We start from the raw sequence: 8,044 nt of genomic DNA, 5'->3' as shown, positions 1-8,044 counted from the left end.
TCTGATCATCCAAAGCTAGCTTTTATATGTACAGCTACTGAAATCATGTTTCCTTCTCTTAACATCCTCTACTCAAGACAGCCCAGTCTAGAGAGGAAAGAGAAGAGACATAGACCACAAACAGTGGCCAGTTCCAAAGCCCCAAATCAGCCTGATTTCGTTGTGTATTTTAACTTTCCTTGGCTTTGTCAATTTGGGCTGCTCTACCATGTGTAGGTTTGGTGGCTAAGCAACAGTTCTAGAGCCCCAGAAATCTAAGATTAAAGAGCCATCATAGCCCATGTTCAGGTAGGGTAGGGAACCATTTTTAGGTTATAAGCTGCTAACATTTCCTTCCATCCTCATATTGTATACAGAGAGAGCTATTTATTTCTCCACACTCATATAAAATCACTGATGTCAATAATATGGGCTTTACCTTCATGACCCAGTTATCTCCGCAAATTCCTACCTCCAACTACACTGGGATGAGGGCTGGACATGTGATTCTGGAAGATAGGACACATGGAGGCCACTGTAGTCTCTTATCCCAGATCTGGCACGGACTAGAGAGTAGAATACATAAAATAAGTGTCTCACTCAGTTCTAGATTTTGGAAGACTTATATCAGTAAATAAATTAGAGAATAATACAGAGAATATTTTCTGTTCATCGAACCCTCAGTAGAGGCTATTTGAAAATATCCCTTATGTATATATCGCTCCTCTCCTAACAAGCTCCCATTCCATCTCCCTCTAACCTCCTTGTCTGTCTATGCAGTATCCATGCTGTCTTTAGCTAACATGGTAAATATTGCACTGCCCTAAATTCTCTTCCTCATCAGTTCAGCCCTGTTTAGTCACCTACTCAAAACACAGCTACTCTCATCTCAGCAACCCTTTCCCATTCATCCACTTTTGCTTCTAGAAACAGCTAAAGGAAAATGGCACATACATTCTGGTAAGCTATTAAATTACATAAACTCAAAAAGAAATCCTCTCCAAATAATAAACACTGAAGTTGTGAACTTTCCTCAGAGAAAAACTGGTTATCCCTTTGAAAATACTTGTTTCCTCCCCCAAAAGACACAAAGTGAAACAACAACAACACCAAAACCATTAGAATCATTAAAATACCTATTTTTCCCATTACCAGGCATACTTCAGGAAGAGGTGGGGGAAGGGAGAGAGGATCAAATAAGCAAGAGATTGTGCAGTGTCTGGTTCTTTATAAAATGATCCACCAGAAGCAGCTCAGGGTCAGCACAAGCCATATGATAAAAAAAAAAAAAGGTTTTCAATTAAACAATCATCACAAAGAAAATAGCTGTACAGAGCCAGGGCAGAAGCCAGTTCCAAAGACATAAGGAAAGGTTATTCTTCTCTGAGGTTTAAGGCTTGGTTGGGATGAGGGGAGGGCAGATAGGATTTTCTGAAAGTGGGCTTCTGTGCAAGTTAAGAACAAAAGTTCCCAATTAAGACACTGAGTGGGCTTGAACCCTCTTGGTGTTCCCTGGAGTAGGGATACATTAAAAGAGGTAATTGGTGATATGGACCAAAAATGCACTGCACTCAGAAACTGATGCCTACAACTAATTAGAGGTAATTTTAAAAAGAAAAGAAAAATAAATAGGAGATGTAGCATTGCCTCGCAGAAAAGATGTGTTGGCCTAGAGGAATTGTGTATCTCTAAGTAGCATGTGACTATTTTAAATACAGCTCCCCAAATGCTTACTACTGTTCCTAGCAAGAAACAGTAAGTCCCATCACTTTGATTTTGTGTGTGTGTTTGAGGGAGGGGGGCGGTGGTTGAACTCTGGGCCTGGGCACCGTCCCTGAGCTCTTCAGCTCAAAGCTAGCACTCTACCACTGAATCACAGAGCCACTTCCATAGTTCCACCACTATGAATCTGAGCTTTTTAGTACTTGACCAAAAGAATTTAGTGAAATTAGCAGAGCAGGAGTCTTTTCTTACTGCCCATTGGGACATGAATTGTTGAAACCTAGCTGCCATGCTATAAGGAAGCCTAAACAACACAGAGAGGCCCCATCCAGTCTTCCTCTTGCCAGATCTTGACCAACAGCCAAAACCAATAGTCTTCCTCAACTGTTGTCACCTGTAGCTTTCTAGTCTCCCTGCTAGATGTCCCAGACATAGTGGAACAGAGACAAGCCATCCTGCTGAGCTCTGTCTGAATTCTTGAAGCCATTCTGCCATGTATGCCACATTGCCTTGGAATCGTTGGCTGTGCAGCAATCAATACCTGGATCATCATCTACCTACAAGCTAATTCCTACAGAGGCTTCATCTCCCCCTGGCACAGCCCCGACTTCCACTGTGTCAGTTATCTTCACCAGCTTGAATCCTTTAGGCACTCACTATCATTATCCTGATTGCATGCTACGAGCTGTCCTTAATAGCTGAAGCTCAACATTCAGATTTCTTATCTTGGCAGACAAGATGCTTGGCTCATCTCTCCTGTGTGTCTTGTCTTTCTCATTCTCTCTCCCTCCCGCTTGTTGTCTCTTGCCGAGCTCCACCTTCCAATTTGGCTTGTAACACTATACCCAGTACGCTTTTCTCCTGAACTGACTACTGTACTGCGGGCTCTTCTATAACACATCATTCCCATTTGCTCCCAGACAAGTTCTAGAAAGTGCCCTCTAATGGAAGAAAGAGGGAGGAAAAAAAATACATGACTACAAGCCACACTCAGAATCAACCAACAGGCTGCTGCCATGCAGTGGGATCATAAGAAAACCCATTCCCTCCAAGGAATAGTGGAAAGGAACCAAGTGGATTAGTGATGCCTGCCTAAGCAAGGATCCACAACTAAAGGTCTGAGCATCTTTTAGGCCTCTTTTAGGTCACTTTCAGCCTTTGTTTCCTTTGGCTAGAGAAGGGCTGTTATAAGATGCTACTGAGTGAGCAGAAACATAAAAAGCCCAGCCTAAGATGGTAGCTGCAGTGGCCATTTCAGATGACAGGCAGAGCTCAGAATTAAGTTTCTGCAGATTTAGCAGGAATAGGTTGAGAGTTATGAACAAGGAGTACTTCATCCCTTCCCAGTGAGTTCTTGACTCTCACCTCCAACCAGTAGGAGGAAAAAAAGGATTGCATTTGAGGAATTAGTATGGGGAGAAAAATGCACACATAATTAAGTCAATGTGGATCTTAAATATAATCTTTTAAGTGGGCTAAAAATGTGATAGCCTTCATCTCTCAAGTAACAAAGATCAGGCAAAAATGATAAAATGTGAATGTCAGAGAGACCCAGAGGAATAACTAGAAAATTGATAAATGCCCTTGTGTTTGTAGTGCCTGGCATCCAAAATGCTTTTTAAAAACCCAAACACATTCTTTGACACAATGTAAAATCTATGGGCATTTATTGAGGAAATAAATGTTTGTTTTAAATACAAGCTTTGAAGTTTGTAAGTAAAGGAAAACAGATTCTTTTCCCTAATGTCAAAGGCACAGGCACATTCATGGGCATCCAGGAAGAGGTCTAGCTCTTCAAATGAAAGAAAATACCATCTGTCTCAGACTTCTCTATTTCCTTCCTTTTCCTTTTTCCTTCTTTTCATCATAATTTGTGTGTGTGTGCATGCTAGTACTGGGGCTTGAATTCAGTGTCTCTCACTCTCTCTTGGCTTTTTCCTCCCAGGTTGACACTCACCCGTTTGAACAGCATCATTACTTCTGGCTTTTTGCTAGTTAAGTAGAGATAAGTCTCACAGATTTTTCTGTCCAAGCTGGCTCTGACCTGTGATCCATTCAGTTGTGTTGTTACTATTCTGGTAGTAACTATTCGGAGAAATGGATTGTCTCTTGTATGACACTAGACGTGAGAAATACATTAAAACAAGCAATAAATACAAACTCTAAACAAGCAATTTTTGAATTAGCCCAAATATTCAGTGGTTTGCAGGATCCTATCTACTAAAATCAAAAGGATGAGCTTCTGAACATAACCCAGAAGGTAGCAGCCTCAAGGTATGGCTTAGAAGACCCTGTGACTATGCAACACTCGTTAGAATCCTGGACCCTATGTAACCTGGTCAAAACTCACTTGCCAGTATTCACTATCAGGATTCAATTTCACATTCACATGGAAATGATCAAAATAAATCAAATCTAAAGAATTAATACTTTTGAGTTAGGTTTCTACTCATGGGAAAATACTCATGCATCCTCTAAATAGAGAGGCTGAATGTTTAAGAGCCTATGACATAGCCACAGACTTGACAGAGTAGCCATTAGACTCCAATTTAAAGATAAAGTGGAATAATGGGTTTTAGACTTTTACTTTAAGTCCAAAGATTTAGAGGCCCTAACCAAGTTTTGAAAGTATTAGAATGGGTGAGAGAACATGGGGTTGGTTTTATTTAATTTATTAGATTTACAAGAGTTGTTAAAGTTTGACCTGTACTTCCACATGTTTGAAAAAAAATCTTTAAAAAGAAAACTGAATGTATTAAATTTATACATTGAGTTGAAGTACTTAAGGAGATTTTATTAACTAAGTTGTAAAGGGACTTGCTTGTGGTTGAATGTGTTCAACCTAAATAGATCCAACATTACTCAAATGCTCCCTTGAAAGCAACTGTTAAAATTTACTGGATTCATGAATAAAATAATAAAATGTGTAAGGTGAACTTAAAGGTTTGAGAAAATTTGGTATTTAAAAAAAACTGGACCTCTATTAAAGTAAATATCAAATGAAAAACTTGAATAATAGCACAGACTTCTTTTCTGCATCAAAGCAACTTTCAGTTATAAAACAGAACACACTTTACAAATGACATGGAGATCTCAATTAAGAATTATAAATATTTCTCAAAAACAAATCTGTAGGAGTGAAACCAAAGCAACCGCATTAAAAAAATCACATAGGATAGTTAGAGAAAATGACTTAAGTATGTAGACTAGATAAAATTAGCAACTAGAATTATGTACTGGGGAGGGGGGAATGGACTAAAAGAATAAAGGGGAAAAGAATAGTATCAACTCCATATTATTTTTAATGTGTTCCACAAGGAAACACAACTACACTAGCCTCAGACTTCCCTCCCTCCTTTCCTCCTTTCTTCCATCCTTCCCTCTCTCCCTTCTTCCCCCCCCCTCTGTCAGATAACAATGAATCTGAAGCTTCAGTGTTTGAAGTGAACAGGCTGCTATCTGACTATTTCATACTTTACAGCTGGTTATCTATATAGGAAGCAAAGACAAAGACACTGTTATTCTTTGAGATGAGGGGTTGGGAATGTAGCTCAGTGGTAGAGCACATGCCCAGTAAACACAAAGCTCTGGGTCTGATCCTAGGCACAGGGAAAGAATATAATGACCTGAAGCTACATTCCCATTACGAAGGATGAATTATAGATAGAAAGATACATTCTACTTATAGGAAATGATACAGCCACATCTAAGGGGTTGATGGTGAACATTACCAGTCTGGGGAAATCTTGTGTCAGATGCTGTGGAAAAGAAAGATTACACATGGCAAAACTTGTTCAGAAATTTACGAAGCTAAATCTAAGTTAGGAGAAGACTTCAAATGTGTCCCACTCACACAACTCCTTCAGGATGGAACTGAAGGAAACCCTGGCTGCACCTTATGGCTACTTCTAAATGGAGCTGAAGTCAGGACCGCTGGGGATCACACAAGCTGCATTTCACCCAGCAGATCAAGAACACTGGAACGCACGTGGCCTCCTAAGGATCCTTCCTGCAGCCACTGAAAGCAGGAGGCTGGCAGGCACAGGAGTGCTGCATGGATAGAGATGTTGTCTGACAGGAGGAGACTAATGAAGAGAGACAAGGGTGAAGCTGTAGCTTGATCGGGGTGCAGTACACACAGAAAGCAAGTGTATGCATTCAAAGTTTCACCACATCTAGAGGGGGAGGAAATGTCCTCTGCTGTTATTTATTTAATCATTCAGCAAATATTTATTGAGTGGCAACCAAGTAGTAAAAGAAATAGGCGTAATCTGCATGCTCTGAAGCTTTGTCTGTGGGCAACATGGCACAAATAAATAGTGGCCATGACAGATAATGTGCCTGTTGATGGTACAACATGTGCCAGGCTTGCAACACATGTGGGAAAGATGTTCTAAGGAAATTCTATTTGCATGCTTAAAGCAATCTGTAATTGGGTGAAAGGTTTTGAATGCCCAGGAAAAGCAAGTAACTCCGAAAGAGAAAGGGGGAGCGGGAAGGAAGGAGGGAGGGAGGGAGGAAGGAAGACAGAGCACAGCAAGTGTTAAACTAAGAGCCAAGAGGGCTGGAGATATGGATCGGGTGATAGAGGACTTGCATAGCAAGCCCAAAGCTCTGAGTTCAAAACCCAGTGCTATTTTAAAAAAACAAAGGGGGGAGGGATGGATGGATAGACAAACAAGATAACTTGAAGGAGGTAAGCTAGGTCCCAGAGAATCTGGGCTTATGCTGAAAACTCTAGACTTCACCCCAAGAATGCAGAAAAATTGTAAGCGATGGAATAGGAACAATTTCTTTTTTGCATGACTGGCAGTTGACATGGAAAATTACAACAGATCTGAGCGAGCCCAAGGAAACTGCATGAACAGGACTCGATGATTAACTGTACATGCTATCTGTTGCTGCACAATCAGTTACGATCCTCCTCAGTTTCTGTGGAGCAAATGAGCCTGGGCAAGACTTATCTGAATCCTCTGTTTCATGGCCTCACAGAAGGTTACAACTAGTATTGGCAAAGCTGGAGCTTCACTGGAAGGCTTAATTAAGGTAAGATATATGTTTTAGCTTACATAGCTTTTGACAGGATTCAGTTCCTTTCAGTGCTTAGACTGAGGGCCTCAGTTCTTTGTTGTTTAGGTTTCTCAAATATGGCAGCTTAAAGAAATCCAGCACAAAAAGAATCTGCTTAGCAAGATGGAGGTCACTACTTTAAGTCATCAAATCACAGAAGTGACATGCCTATGCCATGAGGTGGTTACAAATAAGTTGCTAGGCCAGCCTATGTTTAAGGGGAAGGGTTTTTGTATGGGCATGAATGGCACAGGAAGAGGGCAGTGGAGCCATCTTGAAGTCTGCCTGGCTATGTGAGTTGGGATATGGATAGGAAGTGAATAGATGGTCATACTACTGGGGAAATTAAAAGAACAATTAGATTTTTCAAAAAGCAGTGATATTGCCAGGAGATTGGCCTGGTGGTAGAGTGCTTGCCTAGCATGCACAAAGACCAGGGTTCGATTCCTCGGTACCACATGCATAGAAAAAACTCGGAAGTGGTACTGTGGCTCAAGTGGTAGAGCTCTAGACTTGAGGAAAACCCAAGGACAGTGCTCAGGCCCTAAGCCCAAGCCCAGGACAGGCAAAAAAAAAAGCAGTGATATTAATTTGGGGATCTGTTAACTTAGGGGAATCCTATAACAAGAATATCCACACATGGTTAAGGGACACTTGCTGGACATAGCCTTAGGATACAGTTGTAGCCATGTGAGCTAACATAGGAATCGCCAGCTTTAAAATAGGTTATTGAATCACTAGCAGTAGATAAGAGGATCAGGAAGAGCATGTAAATAAACAAACCCCCAATACACATGAAATGTATTAGTATATGAATCATTAGTGCAATTGAAGTTTAATTTAAATTTTATGGTAAAAGTAATATGCAGAGGGGTCACAGTTATGTAAATCAGGTAATGAGTCTATTTCTTTTTTATTTTCTCCCATTTTCTCCTTCCCACCCCCCTCCCCTCATGTTGCATAGTTTATTGCTAACATAATGTCCAATAAGTATCAATCAATGTTGAATTGGTTCAAACTTTATCCCACCATTTCTATGATTCTCCTTCTCTTCCCCAGGTCAAATAAGCTTATATACAAGACAAAAGGGTGCAGAAAGCAAACACAGACAACAGGGAATAAAACAAAAGAACAAAAAAAGAAAAAAGAAATAACTGCAAACAGTATAATAAGAAAAAACTTATTGTTTCCATTTCTTGGAATTCATTTTGATAAGCCTCATATTATATGATCATATGTGCATGGCTATTGAGCCATTTTGATCCTCTCCTAA

Source organism: Megascapheus bottae, chromosome 2 (assembly GCF_031878675.1).
Source record: "Megascapheus bottae isolate mThoBot1 chromosome 2, mThoBot2.hap1, whole genome shotgun sequence".
Taxonomy (NCBI): domain Eukaryota; kingdom Metazoa; phylum Chordata; class Mammalia; order Rodentia; family Geomyidae; genus Megascapheus; species Megascapheus bottae.
Note: the sequence above shows the minus strand (reverse complement) of the source record.